The 10,310-nt window shown below is 46.7% G+C and overlaps 1 non-coding gene across 1 annotated transcript; it reads right to left on the bottom strand.

Annotated features, from left to right (window-relative positions):
- Positions 1 to 2,049: 2,049 nt before the first annotated feature.
- On the bottom strand, positions 2,050 to 2,133 carry Trnap-ugg. Its single transcript has one exon. It is a non-coding gene; the product is annotated as a tRNA-Pro (tRNA).
- Positions 2,134 to 10,310: the final 8,177 nt, after the last annotated feature.

Genomic DNA, 10,310 nt, shown 5'->3' with positions numbered 1-10,310 from the left:
GCGTTACGTTTCCGGACATGGGTTCCTATTCAAAATGTTATGTACTCTATTCCCTCTATAAGTCCTACAAGTTTTAACAGGAATTTCCGAACACATTGTGTAAAAGATAGAAACTGGTTAGCCCAAAGTTGAAAGTTTTGACACAGCAGCGCTGTTGTTTTTCCATAGCAACATGGCGGCTACACCACAAGAGAAATCATTTTGCACGTTGGAATTTGCGCGAAGTCAATCCATTGTTCAAGTACAGCGTGCTTGCCGCCGTCGTTCCAGTAAGAATTCACTTCTGTGCAACCAGATTTATGACTGGTGTCAAAAATTCATGGATGTTGGTTGCATATACTAAGAGAAGAGCACTGGTCGGAAGTTCAGCTTACTCAATCAACAGTGTCCTGTTCTGAAACGAGGCCTGCATATGACGCTTTACAAGTTGCGATTACTGCAGCAATTGCGTCCCGGCGACCATAACATAAGCTACGAATTTTGCATTTCAGTTGTCCAGGATATGCAGAGGACACACTCTCCGGACGACTCATCTTTTCGGACGAAACGACGTTCCATCTGTAGGGTAAAGAGCCACAATATAAAATTTTAAGGGTCATAAAATCGTGGTGTCGTCGTCGAAAGTGAAGGAGAGTCACCGAAATTGATGGTGTTTTTCGCCGTTTCTGTTCACAGAGTTAATAAACATTTCTTCTTGCGGAGGAAACTGTGGCAGGTATGGCATACCTGGACATGCTGCGAAATTGATCGTTTCCTCAACTTTACGGAAGTTCCAATGATTTCATTGTTAGGCATGAGGTGCGGCGGTATCTTAACAACACCATTCCACAACGCTGGATTGGAAGAGGTGTGCGACAAGGTCTTATTCGTTGCTTTTGCCTGCCAGGTCAGCAGACTTGGCACCTTGCGATTTTTCCCTATGTGTGTGTGTATGGAGGAGGGGGAGGGGAAGGGGGAGGGGGGAGATACATAAAAGCGCGAATCATTGTCACACCTACGGCAATTCCTGTTCAAGAGCTGAGAAATCGAATAACTGATGCTGTCGATTCAATAAACAGGGATCTGTCAACTCGTGTATAGAATGAAATGGACTACCGTTTCGGTGTTTCTCGAGCAATGCGTGGTGCTCACGTTGAGTGTATGATGTAGCGTCTGTTCGATCGTAAAACTTTGAACCTTCCTTTATCGAGAGACATGCGCAACGTTTTTTCTATGTTTCATAGGTTGTCTGTAGTAACCAACGTGAATCCGTTATTTCTTTTTGAATCAGCCTGTATAAGAAAGGTTAATAACGGAACGGCAAAATTAGAGACCAGTCTCCTTAGCATCGCCTTACTGCAGAATTCTTGAAAATATTCGCATTTCGAATATAGTAAATTTTCTTGAGACTGAAAGTCTTATGTCCACGAATCAGAACGGATTCAGAAAGCATCGCTTGTGCTAAACTCAGCTTGCCCTTTTCTCACGTAATATCCTGCAAGCTATGAAGGACAAAAGATAGATTCCATATTTCTAGATTTCCTAAAAGCATTTGACTCTGTGTCCCACTGTAGACTGTTACGGAGATACGAGGGTGGGGAGTAGGTTCCCAGATATGTGAGGGGCTCGAAGACTTCCTAAGAAACAAATCCTAGTACGTTGCCCTCGACGGCGAATGTTCATCAGACACAAGGGTGTCGTCAGCAGTGCCACAGGCAAGTGTAATGGGACTGTGGTTATTTTCTATACACAGGGTGATCTGGCGGACACCGTGCGCAGCAATCAGCGGCTGTTTGCTCATGTTGCTGCAGTGTACTGAAAGGTGTCGTCATTGATTGTAGGAAGATACAGTATTTTCTATTTGCTGTCATGAATGGCAGCTTGCTGTAAATGAAGAAAATTACAAGCTAATGCAGCTGTATAGGAAAAAACAATCCTGAAAGGTTCGACTAAGTATTCAAATGGTTCAAATGGCTCTGAGCACTATGGGACTTAACATCTGAGGTCATCAGTCCCCTAGAACTTAGAACTACTTAAACCTAACTAACTTAAGGACATCACTCACATCCATGCCCGAGGCAGGATTCGAACCTGCGACCGTAGCGGTCACGCGGTTCCAGACTGAAGTGCCTTGAACCGCTCGGCCACTCAGGCCGGCACCAATTTAGTATTGGAGGACAGCGTGGAAGGTAAAAATCATAGAGGGAGACCAAGAGATGAATACACTAAACAGATTCAGAAGGATGAAGGTTGCAGTAGGTACTGGGAGATGAAGAAGCTTGCACAGGATAGAGTAGCGTGGAGAGCTGCATCAGACCAGTCTCTGTAGTGAAGACCACAACAACAACATGGGGGCATATAGCCAGTCGTTTTTCCCTCGCTCTCTTTGCCAGTCGAACAGGAAAGGCTTTGAGCTCCATCTGTCCGGGATATGAACCCACCGCTTCAACCACTGCCTCATCTCACTCGGAAGGGGAAAAAGGGCAGCTTTGGACACATCTGTTCCTCGCAGCGAGCCATTTATCTGTGCCAGAAGTACGTTTCACTCACAGCTTGGCTCCGCGGCGCGGTCGTTGCGCGCTGATTGCAGGGAGGGCGTGAGTATTTTGACTGGGAGGACCGCCGGCCGAGATTAATAAGGGCGGCGAGGCGCTCTGTGGCCGCCCCTCACCTGAGCCCGCCGGGGCATCTGCCCGCGCGCCTTTGTGGACTACCTGCGCGTCGTTACGCCGCATTCTGCCGCGCCCGTGATGGATCTCGCCCATCCATACGGCTGGCTGCAGCGGCGGAACCGCGATCTCTGTGGGAACCCCCGGCCTCAACCCGCGCCGCCTCCCGCTGCCGGCTCCCAGCGACTAGCGCATGCCCTGCGCCACTGGTCGGTGGGCCGGTATCCAGCTGCCTGCCTCTCTCTCCACCAGGGGCACTCGTGAAGTCACGATGCGTATTCTAAAAGTTCTCTTCCTGCAAGTCCGCTATGCAAAATATGGTCTTTCACACTTTTGACAGGTGGCCACATTAATGTGATTAGCCCTTGTGTATGGCGAGTCTAAGTTATTCATTATTTGGCGTAGTCTCGTCGTCAGCCATGGTATGGTGTGGGAACGGATCTGTTGTAGAATTTTAGAACACGTTTTTTGCTCGCGTATCATGTCATTTCTGGAAACCCAGAATCTACTTCGTAGGAATCAACGTGGATTCCGGAAACAGCGATCGTGTGAGACCCAACTCGCTTTATTTGTTCATGAGACCCAGACAATATTAGATACAGGCTCCCAGGTAGATGCTATTTTCCTTGACTTCCGGAAAGCGTTCGATACAGTTCCGCACTGTCGCCTGATAAACAAAGTAAGAGCGTACGGAATATCAGACCAGCTCTGTGGCTGGATTGAAGAAATTTTAGCAAACAGAACACAGCATGTTGTTCTCAATGGAGAGAAGTCTGCAGACGTTAAAGTAACCTCTGGCGTGCCACAGGGGAGTGTTATTGGACCATTGCTATATAAATGACCTAGTAGATAGTGTCGGAAGTTCCATGCGGCTTTTCGCGGATGATGCTGTAGTATGCAGAGAAGTTGCAGCATTAGAAAATTGCAGCGAAATGCAGGAAGGTCTGCAGCGGTTAGGCACTTGGTGCAGGGAGTGGCATCTTACCCTTAACATAGAAAAATGTAATATATTGTGAATACATAGAAAGAAGGATCCTTTATTGTATGATTATATGATAGCGGAACAAACACTGGTAGCAGTTACTTCTGTAAAATATCTGGGAGTATGCGTACGGAACGATTTCGAGTGTAATGATCATTTAAAATTGTTGGTGAGGCGGGTGCCAGGTTGAGATTCATTGGGAGAGTCCTTAGAAAATGTAGTCCATCAACAAAGGAGGTGGCTTACAAAACACTCGTTCGACCTATGCTTGAGTATTGCTCATCAGTGTGCGATCCGTACCAGGTCGGGTTGACAGAGGAGATAGAGAAGGTCCAAAGAAGAGCGGCGCGTTTCGTCACAGGGTTATTTGGTAAGCGTGATAGCGTTATGGAGACGTTTAGCAAATTCAAGTGGCAGACTCTGCAAGAGAGGCGCTCTGCATCGCGGTGTAGCTTGCTGTCCACGTTGCGAGAGGGTGCGTTTCTGGATGAGATATCGAATATATTGCTTCCCCCTACTTATACCTCCCGAGGAGATCACGAATGTAAAATTAGAGAGATTCGAGCGCGCACGGAGGCTTTCCGGCAGTCGTTCTTCTCGCGATCCATACGCAACTGGAACAGGAAAGGGGGGTGATGACAGTGGCACGTAAAGTGCCCTCCGCCACACACCGTTGGGTGGTTTGCGGAGTATAAATTTAGATGTAGATGAAGAAGGGACGAGTTACTGTCAATTAGATAACGATCAATTTCGCTTTAGGAAAGGTAAAGGCACCAGAGACGGAATTCTGATGTTGCAGTTGATAATGGATGCAAGAATGAAGAAAAATCAAGACACGATCATAGGATTTGTCGATCTGGAAAAAGCACTCGACAATGTCAAATGGTGCGAGATGTTCGAAATTCTGAGAAAAATAGGGGTAAGCTATAGGGAGAGACGGGTAATATACCATGTGTACAACAGACAAGAGGGAATAATAAGAGTGGACGACCAAGAATGAAGTGCTCGGATTAAAAAGGGTGCAAGACACGGGTGTAGTCTTTCGCCAGCTACTGTTCAGTCTGTACATCTACATTTACATCTACATGGATACTCTGCAAATCACATTCAAGTGCCTGCCAGTTCATCGAACCACCTTCACAATTCTCTACTATTCCAATCTCATATAGCGCGCGGAGAGAATGAACACCTATATATTTCCGTACGAGCTCTGATTTCCCTTATTTTATCGTGGTGATCGTTCCTCCCTATGTAGATCAGTGTCAACAAAATATTTTCGCATTCGGAGGAGAAAGTTGGTGATTGGAATTTCGTGAGAAGATTCCGTCGCAATGAAAAACGCCTTTCCTTTAATGATGTCCAGCCCAAATCCTGTGTCGTTTGTGACACACTCTCCCATATTTCGCGGTAATACAAAACGTGCTGTCCTTCTATGAACTTTTTCGATGTACTCCGTCAGCCCTATCTGGTAAGGATCCCGCACCGCGCAGCAGTATTCCAAAAGAGGACGGACAAGCGTAGTGTAGGCAGTCTCCTTTGTGGATCTGTTACATTTTCTAAGTGTCCTGCCAATAAAATGCAGTCTTTGGTTAGCCTTCCCCACAACATTTTCTATGAGTTCCTTCCAATATAAGGTATTCGTAATTGTAATACCTAGGTATTTAGTTGAATTTACGGCTTTTAGATTAGCCTGATTTATCGTGTAATCGAAGTTTAACGAGTTCCTTTTAGCACTCACGTGGATGACCTCACACTTTTCGTTATTTAGGGCCAACTGCCACTTTTCGCACGAACCGTGGCAAGGCGCCTGAGACCGCGCGGCTACCCCAGCGGCACATTTGGTAACAACATCGCCAAGTTCACATTGCCACATTTACTGCATGCATGTTAGAAAGGCACGAATGCTGCACTGATCCCTTGCCTACATGTCGCTACTCAAATACCTGCCTCGGTGTCGTGTTGGGTTACATATGTGCTGTAGCAATGCTCTCAAACTGAGACTTTTTAATTGCTTCTTATAATAAAGAAAATCTAGCCAAATATTAAACAAGCAGACCACGTACTAATTGAGACAAATACTATGGAACAGAAGAAGAGGAAAACTACACTCCTGGAAATGGAAAAAAGAACACATTGACACCGGTGTGTCAGACCCACCATACTTGCTCCGGACACTGCGAGAGGGCTGTACAAGCAATGATCACACGCACGGCACAGCGGACACACCAGGAACCGCGGTGTTGGCCGTCGAATGGCGCTAGCTGCGCAACATTTGTGCACCGCCGCCGTCAGTGTCAGCCAGTTTGCCGTGGCATTCGGAGCTCCATCGCAGTCTTTAACACTGGTAGCATGCCGCGACAGCGTGGACGTGAACCGTATGTGCAGTTGACGGACATTGAGCGAGGGCGTATAGTGGGCATGCGGGAGGCCGGGTGGACGTACCGCCGAATTTCTCAACACGTGGGGCGTGAGGTCTCCACAGTACATCGATGTTGTCGCCAGTGGTCGGCGGAAGGTGCACGTGCCCGTCGACCTGGGACCGGACCGCAGCGACGCACGGATGCACGCCAAGACCGTAGGATCCTACGCAGTGCCGTAGGGGACCGCACCGCCACTTCCCAGCAAATTAGGGACACTGTTGCTCCTGGGGTATCGGCGAGGACCATTCGCAACCGTCTCCATGAAGCTGGGCTACGGTCCCGCACACCGTTAGGCCGTCTTCCGCTCACGCCCCAACATCGTGCAGCCCGCCTCCAGTGGTGTCGCGACAGGCGTGAATGGAGGGACGAATGGAGACGTGTCGTCTTCAGCGATGAGAGTCGCTTCTGCCTTGGTGCCAATGATGGTCGTATGCGTGTTTGGCGCCGTGCAGGTGAGCGCCACAATCAGGACTGCATACGACCGAGGCACACAGGGCCAACACCCGGCATCATGGTGTGGGGAGCGATCTCCTACACTGGCCGTACACCACTGGTGATCGTCGAGGGGACACTGAATAGTGCACGGTACATCCAAACCGTCATCGAACCCATCGTTCTACCATTCCTAGACCGGCAAGGGAACTTGCTGTTCCAACAGGACAATGCACGTCCGCATGTATCCCGTGCCACCCAACGTGCTCCAGAAGGTGTAAGTCAACTACCCTGGCCAGCAAGATCTCCGGATCTGTCCCCCATTGAGCATGTTTGGGACTGGATGAAGCGTCGTCTCACGCGGTCTGCACGTCCAGCACGAACGCTGGTCCAACTGAGGCGCCAGGTGGAAATGGCATGGCAGCCGTTCCACAGGACTACATCCAGCATCTCTACGATCGTCTCCATGGGAGAATAGCAGCCTGCATTGCTGCGAAAGGTGGATATACACTGTACTAGTGCCGACATTGTGCATGCTCTGTTGCCTGTGTCTATGTGCCTGTGGTTCTGTCAGTGTGATCATGTGATGTATCTGACCCCAGGAATGTGTCAATAAAGTTTCCCCTTCCTGGGACAATGAATTCACGGTGTTCTTATTTCAGTTTCCAGGAGTGTATATTACACCAGAAGTCTTTAAATAATACAAAAAAGAGTTTCATTCCGTGGTCTGCATGGTTGTGCATATCCTAAATGTCTTCCATATAATGATGTCTCTGACTGAAATAGCAAATCTGCATGACTACCTGCGACTATGGGTACAGCCATCCAAGAACTGCCTCCAAAAGCTGAACTTGCAAGAACAGACGTATTGGTAATTCCAATAATCCGTTCTTTATTTTGCACGCCAGCAATTTCAGTCGTACCTGTATACAGGAAAGTATGGTTGGAGTGTCCTAAACGTCTGCTGGGCATTGTACAGGTCTGGTGACTTACTGCGACTACAATTCCACCACTCCAAAAAACCCTCATTTTTGTTTCTCGTAATCACCGCAGCACAAGAGACACAAATCTTGTTTGATCGGGGAAGTTTAACGACTTGTCGAGGCTCCGACAGATCACCTCGTGGAGAATTTTAACCCGACTCTAGGACATCGCACAGACGCTAACGAAGACGCCCTGTTACAGCAGCAGTCAGTAAATCTGGAAATTCTCCTCTCCGTATTATCTGTGTGTCGCCCCAGCAGGCGACTATAAAGAAGCTGGCGAAGCAGAAATAGAAAAAAAAAAGAGGAGGAGGGATTGGGAGAGAGACCCTCAGAAAGTGTGTGAGAGATGGTCGGCGAATTATCTGAATACAAGGGAGTCACGGCGGCAGCAACAGCAGCGAGCGTCTGAAAGAATATTTTCTGCCCAGTTTCTTTGGAACCAAAGTGAAAGGCCGCTAAATGGGGAGGGCGGCTACGAACGGGTGCCGGCTGCCGCCTTTTGACCGGGGCGCGGCGGCGTCCATTGTGCAGGGGACGCCCACAATGCAGCGCGACGCGTCGCGACGCCTCGCCGTCTCCTCGTTAACCGCGATAATTGGTGGCGCGGCCCGCCCGGCGCCTCGGTGGACAACGACGCCGTACTTCTAATGAGGCGACGCGACGCTCTCTTTGGCGGCGCTGCGCTCTCAGCTGCCTCCCGCGATCTCTCCGCGGCTTTAGAGGATAGCTGTCGCTGTAGCGTCAGGCGCCGACAATGCTTTACGAAGGACAGTCACGACGTTTTAATTATCACTTCTAAATAATCCAGCTGCAGCCGTGGAACTTGGTGAAGGTGGTAGCCCTTCTCGATGGAGCGTAACGTCATTGTACGCAGTCCGAGGCCAGCTCTCCGGTTCCAGAGCAGTCCTTTCTGAAAAGGGTCCCGGAGGTAAAAAAACTCACGAAGAAATCGATTTGAGCTCTCTGACGATTTATTTTTGACATTTTCTCTTTTAAATGATATAATTGCTTTATTTGTAACTTATTGCCGAGAACTTCTGAATGGTTTCGAAACGAACTTATATAGTATATTTATTTTCAACATAGGATTACACAGCCGACTTTTAGGTACATTGCCTTAGGTTTCGACACCTACTAGGGGTATCTTCAACAGAAGGAAAATGTGATAAATTCTATAAAATAATACGTAGAAAATTAGGTATGACAAAAACACATTAACCAAGATGACAATCTTCATGGCTCTGAGCACCATGGGACTCAACTGCTGAGGTCATAAATCCCCTAGAACTTAGAACTAATTAAACATAACTAACCTAAGGACTTCACACACATCCGTGTCCTAGGCAGGATTCGAACCTGCGACCGTAGCGGTCGCGCGGTTTCAGACTGTAGCGTCTAGAACCGCTCGGCCACTCCGGCCGACCAATTTTCATGACGTACAAAGGCTACTTACGTAGAATTACATTGCTAAAAATCAAAGGTCAGAATTTAGAGCAGCTATTCTCAAGTCAAAAGACAATAACTTGCAAAAAATTCTCAGTCCACAGTTGCTTCGATACATACTACAGGAGTCTGTAAAATCTCGTGTGATACGTGGCCCGTTTACCATATGGGACAAACTGGAGGGTCTTTTATTGCCAGATACAAGAAACATGTACCGGGAAAAAGAGGCAGTTCCAGTTTTGCTGATCATCTGCTAATTTCCGGACACAAACCGAAATGCGCTGAAGAAATTTCAGTTTTCTATAGAGAAAAGAAAGGTCATAGACTCGATATACTCTAAGAGCTGGCGGTTTCTAGCATATTTATAAGAATGATAGCCTCATCCTCAATAAACAGTTACAACTACGTATCAAAAGTTTTTCATTGTTTTCAATTCACTGCTCGCAGAATTTTGATTCTTCTATTTTTTACTATATTTTTCGCTGCTTCTGGCTCCGAAACATCATTTTCTTCGAATCTCGCAGATATGTGCTGCTAACTTACGTTCATGCAAATATTTTCTGGATCGTACAGCTGTTCGTAAATTTTTTTCTACATGATTCTGTCCTTTACGCAACAGTAATTTCTGTAAGGCCTAACAGATGGCTCTGGTATACTTAATCTGCTATGTAGTTTCAAAAAGACATTAACCTCTCTTTCTTTATATTATGTTTTGAAAAATTAACTGTTGTTTTTTCAGTTATTTCTGTTATAATGTTTCACATGAGCTCATATCATTGTGTCGCGCCTGATAGGCGGAGCAACTCGTAATGTTTTCGTAGCAGCAATGTAAGCCACTGGGCCGATCAGTCTGATGTTGGTCCCAGCTGGGTACACGTGACAAAGCCTAGACCGTTTTGTTTCTCTTTTGACTTGATCATAGCTGCTCTAAATTCTGACCTTTGCATTTTAGCAATGTAATTTTACGTAAGTAACCTTTGTACGCCATGAGAATTGTAATTTTTGTTAATGTGTGTTATCGCCATATCCAATTTTCTGTGTATTATCTTATAGGATTTATCATAATTTCATTCTGATGAAGACTCCTCTAGTAGGTGTCGAAACCTAGGTCAATGCACCCACTAGTTATGTGCAACCGGTTGGCTGTGTAATCCTATGTTAAAACTAGTATACGGTTTTTGAGTAACAGCCATGTTTTAAATTGTATATTTATTTTCATGTCCATCTTCCGCAGCATATATTAAGTACGAGAGTCTTTTTAAAAGTAATACCTCTGTATTTTGTATGTTAAAACTCTTAACGCTTTTTAAATAAAATAAATGTTACTAACTTTTTTTTTGGCCGGGCCCACTGCGGAGAATAGAATATCACATTTTATAATCAATAATTCCAGGAAAGC

This window comes from Schistocerca americana, chromosome 3 (assembly GCF_021461395.2).
Source record: "Schistocerca americana isolate TAMUIC-IGC-003095 chromosome 3, iqSchAmer2.1, whole genome shotgun sequence".
In the NCBI taxonomy this organism is placed as follows: Eukaryota; Metazoa; Arthropoda; class Insecta; order Orthoptera; family Acrididae; genus Schistocerca; species Schistocerca americana.
Note: the sequence above shows the minus strand (reverse complement) of the source record. Positions and strands in the feature narration are given on the sequence as shown.